This window comes from Diabrotica virgifera, chromosome 9 (assembly GCF_917563875.1).
Source record: "Diabrotica virgifera virgifera chromosome 9, PGI_DIABVI_V3a".
NCBI classification, from domain to species: Eukaryota; Metazoa; Arthropoda; class Insecta; order Coleoptera; family Chrysomelidae; genus Diabrotica; species Diabrotica virgifera.
Window position 1 is genome coordinate 110,971,965 of NC_065451.1, and position 18,937 is coordinate 110,990,901.

Genomic DNA, 18,937 nt, shown 5'->3' on the forward strand with positions numbered 1-18,937 from the left:
GAACGTGGTTTTTAATTGTCCTCGACTTTTAATAATAAAATGTTTCGATATTATCAATAATGAAAGTACTTCTTGAGAACAAGAAATAATAAATATCTTTTTTTCCTAAAATTTTAATTTTACTATCTTAGTTTGAAAAGAATTAACATTCAAATATACTTATTTACTTTGTTTTGAAATATGATCTAATTAGTGATCTTTTAAACTTTCTAATCCTGTCCGTTTATCAGCTTTTACCTATTGTTCCTAGGCAGATGGCCCTTAACTATTTATATGTTGGAAATTCCCTGTCAGTTTATCAAGATATATGTATACCAAATTTCATGCAAATCCAATGGATTCTTTCAAATTCGGAGGTTCTGCAATATTTTACCTGGGGTGAATGGGTTAGATCTGGAAAGAAATTCTGTATATCAACTTCAAATAGTTTATTTCGCATTAGTTCTGAAAATATCATTATTTTACAAATTGCAAAAAATAATTTACATGTGAATTATCACTGCTAATTTTATTATGTACTTTCTATTTTGTTGTTTTTTTTTGTAGTGTATTAATAATTAAATAATTTTTAAGAAACCTCTTCACTATTTTCATTAATCAATTTTTAGCGTTTTATCTGAAGTAAAATCGGAATTCCAAAATAGAGATTACAATCGCGTTAAAATTATTTGTTAAAATGCTGAATACTACCCTTATATCGTTGTCTATTACGCCAGCCAAGCAATTCAAATTTATTTTTCAATCTTGGCAAAAATTTCAATAAATGTCGCCACCGTCCAGCCAGTTAGTACTTAGACTTGAGGGGCAAAGAGGTGTAAGTGGGCGGAGTTTGACACTGAATTCGGTTTTACCTAAAGGTGAGGTATCTATGTAGTTATTAATCAATGACCAGGGGTAATAATATGGTGGTTGAAGCACTAGCCCTGTTACCTTCCTGGTAAACTGTAGGCCCTAGATATAGCTGACTACCCTGCTATAATCCCAAAACCGAGTTAGCGGTATAAAACGGGAGACTATTATTATTAAATATAAAATTTCATTAAATTTTCTGACTTTTCCTTATTTACTTAGATGTTCCTCAATCCCAATGAAAGAATTTTATCTAAAAAACTTGTGAAAATTTTTATTACAAATATTCTTTTACCAAATTTGTCTAGTTGAAAACGAGTTATAGGTCATGATAATCTTTTTGGGTATTCGCCACTCACCTACGTGAAGACAAAGATAGATGGCGACTTTAAATAGCAGAATATTGAAGTTTTAATCCGATATTAATAGTTGTTGTACCTATCTATTGTCTTATCACAAATACACATTAAACGGTAACATCGAGCGAGATATACCTAGTAAACTGTCAGATCCGTAATTCTTATTCATTATATACGAAAACATGTCGTTTGATTTGCATCAGGGACAATTAATTTTACTTAAGTATATTTGCCGAACATGAAATTTCGGATTTAATTATTATCGGTCACGCGATCGTAACTTATACAAAAAACTGTTAATTAATGCAGAAAGGATACGCTGTCAGGGGGAATTTTCATAATGACGAATCACTTGTACCGACAAACAGAGACGTGTAGTACATGTTACGGCCAAAACGCGAATTCTAATGAAAAGGGAAATTTAATTTTAATTAACAAGCAATTTTCTGTGTTCATAAATATGTAAAAAAATGTACGCCAGAATTACTTCAAATAATCAATAAATTTACGTTAATACTAAAAATATAGATAAAAAAAGAGCGCGGCACTTGCCGAGTGCCGACAGAAGTGAATACTTCTTATAGATTCGATTATATTCAATTAGAAACGATTCGGTTTATTGTAATTAATTTTGTTTAATTTTGTTCAATTTTATTTAATTATTTGTAATTTTATTTAATTTTCTATAATTTTATTTAGTGTTATTTACTTTTTTCATTTTTTTAATTTAATTTTTTAATCTTTTTCAATTTTATTGAATTTCATTAAATTTTTATTAGTTTTAACTAATTTTATTTAGTTTTAAGTAATTTTATGAAAATTGTGGTAATTTTTATGATTTATTTTTTATTTAATTTAATCAACACCTATAGGGTTGAAAGCACCACGAACTCAGTCAAAAATAGAAAATTCTAAATCTGTATCTAATTTTACCATAGAAAAACGTAAGCATTATATTTTTTGGAAAAACTAAACAAATCAACTCCAACAGAGTAAAAACCACCCCGAGGTCAGGAAAGAATTGAAAATTCGGAAATGTAGGGGAGCCCAAGCGGCGATTTTTGCAGTTACTCGAGAGCGTCAGATTATTACATGGGGAGAAATCTCTTACCCTGAAAATGTACCTCTACCATATATTGGCTATTAATGTAATGGAGTTCGTTAAGGGGGGGGGGCGAAGAAAAATCAATTCTTAGAAAAACTCGAAATCGTCAGAATAAGATAAGGTAAGTTAAGTACATGCAAAACAGTGTATATTTAAAAAATCTAACGATTTGAGCGGGCCCAAGGAAATGGGCGAGTCCCAAAGTTTCACAAGAAAAAAGCGAATGACAGATTGAAAGACTTAAAAAGACGTGCTCAATATTTTTCAAAAATCTATCGAATGGTACCAAACACGACTCGCCACGGAGAGGGGTGGGTAAATTTAATATTTATTTTAATATTTCGCGAAATGAAATCAAATCAAAAAACTGAAAAATACAATTATTCAATATCTTTGAAAAAACTATCGAACGGCATCAAACACGACCCCCCACGGAGGTGGGGTGGGGGGTTACTTTAAAATCTTAAATGAGGGCCCCAATTTTTTATTACAAATTTGGATTCCTTACGTAAAAATAAGTAACTTTTATTCGAGACATTTTTTCAAATTATGGATAGATGGCGCTATAATTAAAAAAAGACGATTGTTGGAAATGGAAAAATTAAATTAAAAATGGAAAGTCCCCACTAAAAGGAAAACTTAACTCAACTTTTTTTGGTTTTAGGACCTACTCTACTCTTTACAACCCAGTAGGTCCCCATAACGCTCGAGTGACTGCACATTTAACATACTTTGCTCCCCTACCATTAGTTTTAGTATAAAAACATGTGCCGCTCTATTTTTTTTTCGACAAACTGACCATATCAACCTCTATAGGGTTGAAACTACCGCAAACCCAGTCAATAATATCAAATTTTTTGAGAAAATTCAACAAAGCACCGCTATGGGTTTGAAACCACACCGAAGCCAGCCCATAATTTAAAATTCGGGATTTATACTTGAATGCACCGAAACCAGTCAATCAATAGATAATTGGGGATCTGTACTTAGTTTTCTAAGAAAGTTAAAATTTAAATTTATTATTAATTTATTAAATAATAATTATTATATAACATCGTTCGTTTAAACAATATAATTCCTTTATTCAATTTTAAAAATATTATCTTGTACCTACATAAATTGTTTAAGTGCCTATATAATTTTAAGTAACGTACCTACACCGCTACGGGTATAGGTACGGTAACCTCTGGCGTCTCGATTTTTGAGTGACGCCCAATACGATTTTACACCCGCCAAAATTCCATACCGAACGATAAGAAGTATTCACTTCAAAAATTTCTATCCTTCTGCGATCGGTAGGTACTCATCTGAGAGACCGCAGATGGTCGGATATAATAAGCGTCTCATTGTAGAGACAAAGAAGTCGACTTTACTAAGTAACAAGACATTTATTCAACAAACACACTAAACATTACACTATAATCTGATTGCGACTGGCTGAATGATTTTTTATTTAGCTTAATGCCTCGACAACTAATGGCCACTGGCATGGTACAGTTTATTTCTTAATCTGATAGTGTAATGTGTAGTGTGTGTGTGTCGAGTAAATGTCTTATTACTTAGTAAAGTCGACTTCATTGTCTTTACAAAGAGACGCTAATTGTATCGAATATCTATGTCATTACAAAAATATATTAAAAATCTATTACTTTTGTACATATTTATAGATAAATTGCCATTAAATAATCAGTCTCTCTTAACGGACACCTCCTCTCTTCGCCGGACACCTCCTCTATACGGATGGTTTTTAAAACAAAAATCATTCGGCGATATATGAACCTGTACCCTTTAACTCCCTTCGACGGACACTCTCAACAACGGAGGCGGACAGTAAATGAGGTGCAAATGCGGACAGTAAAATGGAAAAATTAACATTTAATTATTTTACAATACTTATACTCAGTGCTGTTTTTGTAACAATAGAGGTTCCGGTACGTAATGTTCCGGGGGGTCTGGGGAGAGTTCATAAGGGGGGTCTGCCCCCGGGAAAACTTTTTAAATTTACCCTTAACAAGGGCGTTTTAAAGCTATTTGGGAGCGAGGAAAAAATTCAGGAATTTGTCTTTAATTTGGTTGTATTTTTAATTTTTTGTCCCAAGAGGTGCCGGTACGGCGTACCGGCGCGTACTGTCACAAAAACAGCACTGCTTATACTTAAAACTACATTTATTATTTCAAATCAATACAGATTTCCACGAGTGTTATTTGATTTAACTGTTTACGTTATCAGCTAGTAATAAAACTCTGTTTCAGAAGTTTGATGTTTCTATTAGGAACTTTCTACTTCACATAGCAAAAAAATTAATTTTAGTAATGTGTGTGTCGGTGGGTAAAAGAAATGCGACTCTAGGAATAGGGGAGTGCATTTAGATTTTCACTTCGGAAAAAATCAAACAAGATAAAACTTTTTGTAATTTCATTAAGAAATGTTTAATAAACAACATATCAAAAAGTTCTACTCGAGAAGTGGGTGCTTCATTTTTTATTAAACAAATGAACAGCGAAGTTAGATGTTTTTTAAATAACTCCGAAAATATAATTTTTAGAAAAAAACTGACTTGACCGTTGAAAAATTCAGAAAATTTTACAAAAAAAACCTTATATGAAGATTTTTCTAAAATTAAATCTCTAGCTTCTGTAATTTTTTATTTATAACGCTAAAGTCACCTTTCTCACACACATTGGCGCACTGTAAACTAGCGTTGGAAGAAGTGCACGGTTGAGTTTTTTTAATGTAATGCTTTAACTAATGGATCAAAAGAAATTTTACAAAATGACATGAAAGAAGATGAAATAATCTATCTTATGGTTGTAATAAAAAGAAATAAAATGTATGGACATAAGTACGGTGTGGGCGGAAAGTGAGCCTTACAAGAATTTTGTTTAAAAATGATTTAAAAATGTGTAACTAATACAATTTTACTTATAAAACTCTCAAATTTGCAAAACTTAACTCTAAATCATCTTACTAAACGATGTTTTATTAAAAAAAAATCTCAAAAATTTAATTCAAATGATACATGTCTCAAAAAATGTAATTTTTGAAAACTTCGTAGTTTTACAGAATTTCCACCAATTTAAGACGGTATTACTCAAGTTTGAATAAATCTAATACAATTCTTTTGCTATTTTTTAAAGCCTGGGATGTAATCTTGAAAAAACACTGAATTATTTTAGTTTAAAAATGAAATAAACAATTTATTTTTGAGAAAACTAAGAAAGATAACAAAAATGTAATACAAAAACCGAAAATTACCAGCTGAAAAAATGTATATACAGAGTGATCAAAACTTTTTTCTGTAAAACTTACCTAAAATACATTTAACAATAAGCTTCAACAATAATAAATGTTCAACAAAAAAAATTTTTTTTAGCTCTTATACAGTGTGTCTGCGTAACTTGGAACCTTGTGATAACTTTTTTAATATCAGTTTTACTAAAAAAAGTTATTCTTTATAAAATACTCTGCATCGTATATAACATAAGATGCAATCATCAAATATCAAATTTTGTTAATTTTTTACGAGGTATGTAAAAAAATATGAATTTCACTCAAGAATAAAGTACCTTTATATTTCACAATATCGAAAATTTTTATAAAGAAAAGTTCTTTCGAATTAAAAACTATGTTCCAATATGTAATTATATCCTTCTAATCGAAAATTTGTTTTTTTTTTTAAATATTCTTTCTAATAAATTTTAATTTCTAATATTATTGTGAAAAATTTTGTTTATCTTTTTTTTTAAGAATGAAATTCCATATTTGTTTGATTGTATTCTATTTGTTTTTCATTTAAATATCCGCCATTTTGGATCCGGAATTTTGAAATTTAAATTTTTAATCTTTAATTCAGATTCAACATTGGATCCGCCATTTTATAGTTTATAATGTTAACATTTAAGTTAGGTTTATCAAAGCACTCAAAAATAAATATATGTAGAAATAAATACATTTTGTAAAGAAATTACGATTTTACAACTACTTTTTAAGTTATTCGCCATTTTGGATCTGCCATTTTATAATTTAAATTATCAAAATTTGATTCAGGTTCAGCAACCTCTCAAAAATATCCACATATATGCAAACAAACACGTTTTATAAAAAAATTCGGATTTTACAACTACTTTTTAAGGATTTTTAGGAAAAAATCCGCCATTTTGAATCCGCCATTTTGAATTTGCAAATTGTAATGTCAGATTCGGGTTCAGCATAATCAAAACTAAAATAAAAACATTTTTTATCAAAATAAAATGTTGAATTCACCCATATTCTTAACATTATTTATACAAAAAAATTGTTATTGTTTAAACAATTAATAAACAATTAGCGGCGAAATTTGTGAGTAGAACTTTTTACTTTAACATATTTATAAACTAACAAAAAAAGTTTTAGGAAAATATAACCTTGTTTGATTTTTTCCCAAACATTGAATATTTTCGTTCTAATTGCACTCCCCTAGAACATTAGTTTTAATAACGTTGTTAAATTGTCTTGACTGGAATTTAGAATTTTAACCGAAATATCTGATTAAACATATTCAATAGACGTCGTTGTATTTTATGAGGGTTTTCGTAAAAAAATTATTTTTGGATTAAATTTCACAATAAATTTTGTGTCTATCTGAATTTGAAATAATTTTCAGTAGGTATTGAAAGTATGTATTGAAAGTTTTGTAACGTGAATAATATGGCGTCCCCCAAAAGGAAATTTTTAAGTTTGAAATAAAAAGTCGATGTGTTTCATTGTGCAGATATGTTTTGTGTTGAAGATTTAGCAGAAATATTTTAAATTATACAAACTCAAGCCAGTGAAATTTTGAAACATAAGAGTGGAAGCGAAAAGAAAATTTTTGAAAACCAAGGGTGCTGCATTAGACCTAATTGTTTTCGATTGGTTTCGTAAAGTGGATCTAAAAATATTTCTGCTTCTGGTAAAACTATTTAAGAAAGGCATAAGAAGTTGCAAGGGAACTAAGTGTTAATATGAAAGCTTCTGGTGGATGTCTCGATAAATTTGATAAGCGCCACAATATTTCCTTCAAAGCTGTACCTACATATGTGGCGAAAGAGCTGCTGTAGATTTATTAGTAGTTTCTAACTGGAAGGAAAAACTGCTCACTTTAATGAAAGTATGCTCTACACGAGACATTTTTAACGCAGATGAGACGGGATTACTTTTAGAGTTTAGAGCATTGCCAATAATACTCTAAAAGGAGAAAGGTGCACTGGAGGTAAGGCTTCCAAAGATAGAATCACAAATCTATTTTGCACCAATAGGATAGGGGCCAAAGAAAGGCCACTGGCAATCAGTAAAAGTAAAAACCCCCGTTGATTCAACGGTTTACACGTAGAACAATTATGACAGACTCAACTAAAATAAATTTTACATAAAATGCAGAGAGAAAATCGAAAAGTTTTTTTGTTCCAGACAATGTTGTCTCATCCACAATTTGCTTTAGGTAATGTTAAACTAATATTTCTATTTAGGTATATATTATACATACATACCTACACTTATTTTTAAAAATTCTAAATTAACATATTTTTATCTCTTCAACGGACACCTCCCTTAAACGGACACTTTATGCGGAACGACTACTGTCCGTTCAAGGGAGAGTTCGCTATAGAAAATATGTTTCTCTACGCCAATGGTAATTTGATTGACACTTTCTTATTACTTCTGTGGTTTTCAATATCAAATCAGCGAAAAAGGATGAAACGAAATTTTTGATATTATACGCCATCTTTATTATTCAACTCTAATATTAGCTTATTTTACTAAATAAATAGTGTTTTATCTATTGTCTGCTATTCCCTGTTTTCGCATTAACACTAATGTTCGCCTTTCGGTCTAGAGTAGATTGTAAGTTTCGGGCTGCGGAAGTTTACCCAAACTTTTAATTAATCCTTTATATAATTTTATATTGTTCTGTACACCTCCGGTAAATTAAGATTAGTGGCCAAAATATGCATACTGTTGTGGTAAGCTTCGAAGACCGAAGAGTAATTATTATTAAGAAGTTTTAGTGAAGCTTTAAAATAGTTCTCGAACTAGTACATACGTAGAAGAAGATATTTATGATTCTAGCGTACTTACTACTAGAAATATGAGGAAAATAAAGAATATTGATAAATAAATATAAAATTATTGTACTCGAAATAAATAACATTTATTAGTTAAAGTCGAAGAAAAAGAGACTAGAATTTACGTTGTTTAATAAAAAATACACTCTTCCTCTTTCTTGATTATATAACTTCTTCAAACCATTTTTGCATAGCATCAATTTTTTGTAAACCAAAACGTGCATCAACAGACAAAAGGGACGAGATAGAATAGGGCAAAATGTTACAATAGACCCATATAACTTTGAAAGGGTGGAGAGTTTTAAATATCTCGGAGCAACAATCACTGCAGATAACGATATCACGCAAGAGATTAAAGGTAGAATTTCGACATCAAACAGATATATGCATATTCTCCACAATATTAATAAATCTGAAGGCACGTATCCATTACATTGGTGCTCCGTGTAGCTACTCCACATAGTGGATACGTTGGTGCTCCCGCTCGGCGCTCACCCTCGGCGATCCAATCAGTGACGGTTTATATGTAGAGGAGAGCATGCTGTATCCATTCGAGCAGTTACACGGAGCACCAACGTAGTGGATATGTATCTTAATAGCGTAACAAGAACATTAAAGATCAGTATATACAGGGTGTCCCGAAAAGATTGGTCATAAATTATACCACACATTCTGGGGTCAAAAATAGTTCGACTGAACCTAACTTACCTTAGTACAAATGTGCTCATAAAAAAGTTACAGCCCTTTGAAGTTACAAAATGAAAATCGATTTTTTTCAATATATCGAAAACTATTAGAGATTTTTTATTGAAAATGGACATGTATTGTTATTATGGCAGGAACATCTTAAAACAAAATTATAGTGAAATTTGTCCACGCCATAAAAAATTTATGGGGATTTTGTTCCCTTAAACCACCCCCCCAAACTTTTGTGTACGTACCAATTAATTCATTATTGTGGTACCATTAGTTAAACACAATGTTTTTAAAACTTTCTTGCCTCCTAGTATTTTTCCGATAAGCCATTTTTTATCGAGATGCGGCTTCTTTTTCAATATATTTACGTAAAAATTTAATGGGGGTTTTGTTCTTTTAAACCCCCCAAATGTTTGTGTACGTTCCAATTAAACTATTATTGTGGTACCTTTAGTTAAAAACAGTGTTTTTAAAACTTTTGCCTCTTAGTCTTTTTTTCATAAGTCACCTTTTATCGAGATGTAGCTTCTTTTCAAAATATACCTAAAAATGTAAATTATAAATAAATTTTCAGATTATTAACCTATATAATTGTACTTAACCATATACAAATATGTGGTGGATTCGACAAATATTCAAAATATCTCGATAAACACTGGCTTATCGAAAAAGTAATAAGAGGCAAAAAAAGTTTTAAAAATATTGTGTTTAACTAATGGTGCCACAATAATAATTTAATTGTAACGTACACAAAAGTTTGGGGGGCTTTAAGGGAACAAAACCCCCATAAAATTTTTATGGGGTGCACAAATGTCACTTTAATTTTTTTGTAAGATGATGCTGCCATAAAAATGCCACATGTCCATTTTCAATAAAAAATCTCTAAGAGTTTTCGATATATGAAAAAAAATCGATTTTTATTTTGTAACGTCAAAGGGCTGTAACTTTTTTTGTGTGCACTATTGTATATAGGTAAGTGAGGTTCAATCAACCTATTTTTGACCCCAGAATCTGTGCTATAATTTATGACCAATCTTTTCGGGACACCCTGTATAAGACGGTGATTAGACCGGTACTCATATATGGGTGTGAGACCTGGACTCTCACCAAAGCAATTCAAAGAAAACTTAGATGTTTTGAGAGAAAAATCCTCAGAAAAATCTTTGGACATTATCACGATCCTAATAGCAACCAATACCGAATCATAACAAATGCATTGGGCGAGCGACGTAGTTCAAGAAATTAAATCTCAACGTCTAAGATGGACTGGCCATGTCCATAGACTTCCTAATAATCGCCTTGCCAAGTGAATTTGGGAGAAAGCTCCCACATGAAGAAGGCCCTTAGGATGCCCACGAATGCAATGTAGAGACAATATATGGTCAGATTAAAGAACACTGGACTTTCCACTGACCCAACTATCATGGACGACCGTTGAATATGGAAGCAAGTTGTGCAGTCAGCCAAGACCCACCCCGGTTTGTAGTGCTACGAGAAGAACAAGAAGAATACATTTTTGTAGTTTTCTGATATTTTATGGTATTTTTTGACATTCGAAACCATATCTGAATTAGGAACTCTATTAATTTAATTTCGTTCCATAATCTATTTTAAAACGTATAGTTTTTACAATAGCCCACAGATTTTCAATCGGGTTTTTCTTCTTTGTGTACCATGACTGTTTTCATGCGTCAGCTCTCATCATGTTAACAAGCTGCTGGAATGATTCTTGGACGGTAGCTACATGAGACAATTCCTGGACCGTTCTACCTGCCAGGATAAATGTATGTAGCCAGGATAGTTGTTTTCTGAGTGATTAACTGTAGTAAGTGATATTTAGGTGTTATCATTATATGACCATTTAAATTTTGATGGTGTTGATAAATTCTCGCTCTTTGTGCATGGTCCTAGCACACGTCCATTGGCTATATGTGCTGATTTTGAGCATGCGATGGTAACACCATCGAACGCTCCCTATCTATTTAATTTTTTTACTTTTATTGTCTAGGTTTTATATTCATAAAGATCATGACTTTGGATAAGTGACGTATAAGGGAACTCCATATGACGGTGTTTTATATGACTCAAGAAAAGTTTCAGAGCAAGAAGATTATGTACCTACTGATAATTTGTTTTTACAAAACAACTGATGGAGAGATGAATAGCGTAGGGCAGTCAACTACTTCTAGTATTTATGGATTTAAGGAAAGTCTTCCGGTAGATAAGCTTTGGAAATCCTTGATAGAGAACAAGGTACAAGTACATACATAGGACATTAATATAGTGGAAAACTCTTACCAAGAGAACATAAGCTGTGGAAATGGAGAAAAAACTGAAATAGAATGAGTAGAAAATAAGTACTACAATTATATTTAGAAGAAGAAGTATCACAAGTCAACTAAAAATAATTGAATGGAGACACTATAATAATCGACGGGGATTGCTACAAAGGTAAGTAAGCAACGTGCACATTTTTGTTTTATTACATAATAATGTTCAGTTTCGTTTAAAAATAAAATTTTCAAAATTGTACGCCTCAAAACCTCATAATAACTTAGACGTACTAATTTTAAATCTTTAATGTATTTAAATCATTTCAAACGATCTAAAAAAAACGCGCGAACCCTTGTGACGTCATATTTTCATATTTTGTATGACATTTCTAACGTCTCATTTAAAATTACATACAATTCTGTTTACTTTGGAGTCTAACACAGTTTTTGAAGAGATAGTATTGAATTGTGTGTGTTTTTACTATGGAAAATAAAAGTAAATACTATGAAATAACACCATTGAAACCCCCAATAAAATATTTATTAGATTACAATACGATAAGAAACGGAGTTTAATAAAGTGGTTACAAAGGACATTAAAACATTTTAGTTCATTCTCAAGGTCTTCATCTTCATGGATGCGAAGCTAATTCTAATGTAAGTAGCTGTTGTTTTAATGTAATATCTGTTGTCTGCTTAATAGTTTTTTAAATACATAAATAAATTAAGTTTTAACATCTTTTAAAATAAATCAAGTGTATTTTGAACAAAAAGAACATATAACTTTTGAATAGAGAATTTATATTGTTGTGATCTTTATTATTGATATGAGATAATATTCTTATATGTCATTTAATTTAATCAATGCATTAATCATAATCTAATTAATTTACCAGATCACATATCAATATGTTTTCAATCTCAGGGCGAATTATAAAATTAATTACTTACTCTCGTGGCTTCTAAGTATTTCTCAATGGTTCCTAATCGGGATAGGAAAGAAAAGAGTAAAATAATACACACATATGGGTTACAATTATAATCAAAATATTGTTTATTTTATTTAAATGGCAATCACTGTTTAATATTTGCTATATCTTATTTTTCTTAAACATAACATTTACACATGGGAATCTTATTTCCTTTTGGTTTCCAATTGAAAGTTTTTATTAACATTTAACTATTAGAATTTATTAGCAACAATTCTATTTAAGTTTGATGAAGCTTTTCTGATATTATTTATTATGTTCTTCAATTTATAATGTGGTATTTAATACGAAAAGCCCATACATTCATGTCCAAACAAATGAGACTGACCTTTTTCTGGTGAACTGAGAATGTCTTCACACAAGACCCGTTTCCCGCTATCCTTGGCTGCGATCAAAACCTCGTCCTGGCTTTCAGTAATGTTCTCCTTCGAAAACTAGCCCGTATAGCTCTCGTACCTGCTTCTGTCGTGATGCTGTATTCTACCTTTTTCGAAACTGCAATCAGCTACCGGGACACTCTTGGCTCAAGGAGGTTCTTTTACTCTCAACCTGGCCTACCTCTCGTTCCACGATAGATACTCCACACTCACGGAACTACACCGGCTTTCTCACTCTCCGTACACTACCGTCTACTACTGGACTTCACTTCTCGACAGCTCAAAACATTCTGATCTCTATTTGTCATTCATTCCCCTACTTTCTAAATATCCTTTCCAGATTCACAAATCAACCTTCCACCACCAACTCTCATTCGCAGTATTCCCCAAAACCAATTTTTAATCTTTCTAAATATGCTTAATGGATTTCAAAAAAAAAATAGTTAATTCCCATTCTAAAATTACTTTCTACTATTTACAAAATTTAATGACCTATTATCTACTTCAACTGAGTCATTTTTAGCATAGGCTAATGATCGAACCTTCCGCGAACAACGATAATGACCTATTATCGATTTCACTTGAGTTTTATTTAGCATAGGCTAATGATGGAACCTTCCGCGAACAACGATAATGGTACGCGCCCTTCACTTTGTTTATTCTAAGCGCATTGTCCCGAGTTTCGTTTAATCACTTCTTAAAATTAAATATAACAATTTGTTGTATACAGGTTGTTCCAAATTTATATGCCCGTGGTTGAGAAAATTGAAAGTATTTTATATTAAATTCAAAATCTAATTTTCATATCAAATAGAAATATAACAAATCCCCGCCTTGTATTCGATAAAATTTATCTGCATTTTTAAATAAATTTTCTCGAGGCAAAACCAACTCCCTGTATATTTCCTTACTTTAATCTACGTCTTATACCCCTTCTTCTTGTATTACTCTAATTAGTCCCACCTGTAGAGTAATTGTTTCCTTATTATCAGTGTCCTCATCCTGTGTTAGAGTGTCGGCTATTATGTTGTCTTTCCCTTTTTCCCATATCAATCTTCTGTCTTTTCCCTCAGATTTTTCACATACTTTTACCGTGCATTCTGCATCCTCGTTTTCATATGCCTCCTCTTCAAATGCCACTGTTTCGATCACATCTTTTTCGCTTTCATTTGTTAGCTTTATTTCTTCTTCTCCTGAGCTCATCTCTTCTTTTGAGGAATCCCAGTTGTTTTTTGCTTTTGATACTCTCAATTTTTCTTCTTCTGGGCTCAACTCTTCTTTTGAGGAGCCACAGGTTTCATTTTCTTTTGTCTTTTTCTGACTTTTTCTCCCTTTTCTTCTTTGTCCTTGCTTCGTTGCCAAATTCATTTCCACTGTTTGTTCTTTACCTGATTCGTCCGTATTTTGTTTCTTCTGTTCCTTGTCCTGTTCTTCTTCTTTTTCTTCTGTTAGATTCATCGTATTATTTTTCAAATCTATCACTACATGTTTTTCTGCCAATTCGTCAACTCCTACTATCATGTCATGTGACATGTTTGGCATTATTACACATTGTAGTGCATACATCTTCGTACCCAGTCGTACCATTACTCGTATGCCTTCATTTATAGTTGCCAATGTCCGTTTGTTTGCGCCCACTAAATTTACCCTAGGTATTTTGTAAATTAAATTTGTTAAGTTAACTTCTTCTATTAGTTTTCTGTTGACCAATGTTATTTCAGATCCAGTGTCTATCATAATTTTAATTGGTTTCTCGTTGATAAATCCATCCACAAATTTTAAATTAACTCCTTTTTTCTTTTCGTTGTTTCCTGCCAATTTAATAAACTCCTTGGGTTGACAAAAGATTCCTGTTTGATTTCTGGTTTTTAGTGAGCGCCGTCGTGAAAAGACGCCGGTTGCTCATCGTTGTTTATATTTTCGTCATAATGTCTCTCTCCGTCATATTCATCTGTCTGGGTATTATTTACTTCTCTTCTATTTTCTCTTGGTCTGTCGGATCTGTTTCGGTTTTCTCGATATCCCTGTTCATTTTGTCTACCATTATTTCTGTTTTCTTGATTTGAGCGTGTGATGTTTCTACTCTGGTATTCTCGATTTCTGTCCTCATTCCATTGTCTATTTCTTTGTTCATAATTTCCTCTTCCGTTGTCTCTATTTTCGTTTTCCCTTCTGGGATTAAAATCTCGTCTTGTATAGTCCCTCCTATTTTGGTTTTTATCTCTGTAATCCTGTGTTTCTCGGGGCCTGTAATCTTCTCGTGACCTTCTTGATTTTCTTTCTCTTAAACGTGATTCTCTTATTTGTAGGAATTGGCACAAACTATCTATGTCTTTGTAGTTTTGCAATGTGATATGGTCTTCCAGCGTTTCTTCGAAATGTCTTGCAATCAGTTCGACTAATTGTTCCGATGAGTAATTATATTGTAAATGTTTTGCGTTATAGTAAATTTGTAATGCATATGTCCTTTCTGATATACCCATCCTATCATTGTATTTCCCATTTTGCAATTCCTTGTTAATTTCCAATTGTTGGACTTTTCCCCAGAAATAATTCAAAAATTTTTGTTCAAATTGTTGCCAACTGTCAAATTCTTCTTCTTTGCAATCGAACCATAGGCTTGCTTCATATTTGAGATGGTTTCTGATAGTTTCTTTTGCTGTTTCGAAATTTCCGATGTGCTGTATTTTCTTTTTCAGGCTATTTATGAACGGCACTGGGTGTAATCTTCTTACATCCCCGCCAAACCTTATCTTCACGTCATCTGTGCTGTGTATAACCATTTCTCTTCTTTCTCCGACATTCTGTTGCGTCCTGTTTTCGGTGACTTTTTTTTCTATTTCTGTGATTCTTTTTTCCACTTCTTCTCTGTCTACTTGAATAGCATTTTCCAACTTATTTTCCAAATTTTCTAGTTCCTTTTTCTGGCCATTCGTTAACTCCTCCATTTTGTTTTGAATTTTCATTTCTTGTTCTTTCATGTGGTCCTTCATTCTAATTTCTTGTTCTTGCATGTGATCTTTAATTTTCATTTCTTGCTGTTCTATCTCGTTTTTCATTGTTGTCAAACATCCTTTTATTTCCTTTTCATACTTTTCTATGCGTTCCTCTATTTTCTTATTGTTCTCTTCTATTGCTTGTTTTGTTTTCTGTTGATTGTCATCCATTTTTTTCTCCACTTTATCCATTTTCTTTGATGTTACTTCCTGATTTTTCTCCATTGCTTGTTTTGTTTCTCTTTGATTGTCATCCAGTTTTTGTTGTGTTTCATCCATTTTCTGTTCCATTCTTTGTGACTGGAGTTGCATCATTTGTAATAGTTTATCTATTCCTGATAATTCTTGCTGTTCTGATGCCATGATTGTCGTGTCTAAAATATCTTCTTGGTCTGAATGTTCTTTTTGTTTTTTGTTGTCTTTGCTTTGGCTTCTTGTCACAGACATTTGTTTTCAAGAAGTACTATCCCCGCCAAATATGAAATTTTTGTAGTATGTTACCAAGACGACTTTTTCTCACCCAAATATTATAAATTGTCAATAAATATATCAAATGTAAATATCGTAAAAGTTAATTATTAAATCAGTTATGTAAAATTTGTACCTAAAGAGATCTAAAATTTTATGTTATCAAATGTAAGTATCTCACTTTTTACCACAGGCATATAAATCTTCAAATACCGGCTTTACTCTTTCTATCCTTCAAATTTGCCACTAGAAATACTTTTCAATGCCCTCCACGTTGGACGACAGTTGTTGTGATCTTTATTATTGATATGAGATAATATTCTTATATGTCATTTAATTTAATCAATGCATTAATCATAATCTAATTAATTTACCAGATCACATATCAATATATTTTCAATCTCAGGGCGAATTATAAAATTAATTACTTACTCTCGTGGCTTCTAAGTATTTCCCAATGGTTCCTAATCGGGATAGGAAAGAAAAGAGTAAAATAATACACACATATGGGTTACAATTATAATCAAAATATTGTTTATTTTATTTAAATGGCAATCACTGCTTAATATTTGCTATATCTTATTTTTCTTAAACATAACATTTACACATGGGAATCTTATTTCCTTTTGGTTTCCAATTGAAAGTTTTTATTAACATTTAACTATTAGAATTTATTAGCAACAATTATATTTAAGTTTGATGAAGCTTTTCTGATATTATTTATTATGTTCTTCAATTTATAATGTGGTATTTAATACGAAAAGCCCATACATTCATGTCCAAACAAATGAGACTGACCTTTTTCTGGTGAACTGAGAATGTCTTCACACAAGACCCGTTTCCTGCTATCCTTGGCTGCGATCAAAACCTCCTCCTGGCTTTCAGTAATGTTCTCCTTCGAAAACTAGCTCGTATAGCTCTCGTACCTGCTTCTGTCGTGATGCTGTATTCTACCTTTTTCGAAACTGCAATCAGCTACCGGGACACTCTTGGCTCAAGGAGGTTCTTTTACTCTCAACCTGGCCTACCTCTCGTTCCACGATAGATACTCCACACTCACGGAACTACACCGGCTTTCTCACTCTCCGTACACTACCGTCTACTACTGGACCTCACTTCTCGACAGCTCAAAACATTCTGATCTCTATTTGTCATTCATTCCCCTACTTTCTAAATATCCCTTCCAGATTCACAAATCAACCTTCCACCACCAACTCTCATTCGCAGTATTTAATGACCTATTATCTACTTCAACTGAGTCATTTTTAGCATAGGCTAATGATCGAACCTTCCGCGAACAACGATAATGACCTATTATCGATTTCACTTGAGTTTTATTTAGCATAGGCTAATGATCGAACCTTCCGCGAACAACGATAATGGTACGCGCCATTCACTTTGTTTATTCTAAGCGCATTGTCCCGAGTTTCGTTTAATCACTTCTTAAAATTAAATATAACAATTTGTTGTATACAGGTTGTTCTAAATTTATATGCCCGTGGTTGAGAAAATTGAAAATATTTTATATTAAATTGAATTTTGTTTATAATTATCAAAATCTAATTTTCATATCAAATAGAAATATAACAATATATATGTAAAAGATAAATATAATAATTTAATATATGTATACCTAGGGTTACCATAATTTATTAAGACCAAATCCGGACAGGGGTAGTCCAATGGGTTGTAGAAAATATAAAACGTGAATTTGACTGTATTGCTACCTCTACATTGTACATATATATGCGAAACGCATATGACATAATTAAAAGTATAGCTGTTTCGCTACAATATGCAACAATGCAACTAACATCGAAAATCTCTGCCAGTTTAAAATACATATACACCTATGTCTTAACCTACTTTAGACCTAGAAAATAATATCACATAACGATATAAAAAATGGCCATCGTTAGGCCAAGTCTTTTCCATTTTTTTAGCAAAGAAAAACCCTTTTTGAGAAAAACCCTTTTCGGTCATTTAAAAAAATTGTCTTAACCAAAACACTCAAACATTATGAAATATATAGTTCACAGAAAATATCTAAAGATTTATAAAACTGAAATACACCATAAAATGATTACAACAAGTAAATGAATATAAAACATAATGAATTAATGGCGCTGAGTTTAAACTTACAATGATATATGAAGTCACGACCAATGAGGGCGCGTTTTTGACTGGCCGCTATAATTTGAATTTTCTCTCGATTTTAATCGTCTTTAGGGGCCAAACGAAAGACAAAAACAACTTTTTTTTCTTTGATATATTGTTATGCTCTACCTTTTCTATTTATTTTAATTAATTAGCAAATTCTTAATTTGATTGATTATCCAATTATTTTATTTATTGCCTATGTAAAGACATAACTAAATTCCCATTAAATTTTCCAATCAATTTTATTATCATAGTATGGTATAGTTAGACCCAAACCCAGACATCCAAAGTGAAAGTTTTCCTGCAACACCAAATTGTTCTATATGGTCCACATAATGTTCAGAAAAAAGTCACACCATTTTGAGCGTCGGGTTTGGGGGGAGAGGGGGGAGAAATCTGCAAATTCGTAGTTTTTTACGTTTTTCGTCAATATTTCTAAAACTAAGCGGTTTAGCATGAACAACCTTCTACACAAAATTGTTCTAAATTAAATTTGAAATAAAAAAGGCTCTATGCATAACCCTTCTAAAATGAACGTTTCCAAAGTTACGGAGGTAGTATAATATAATTGGTCCAAAAAA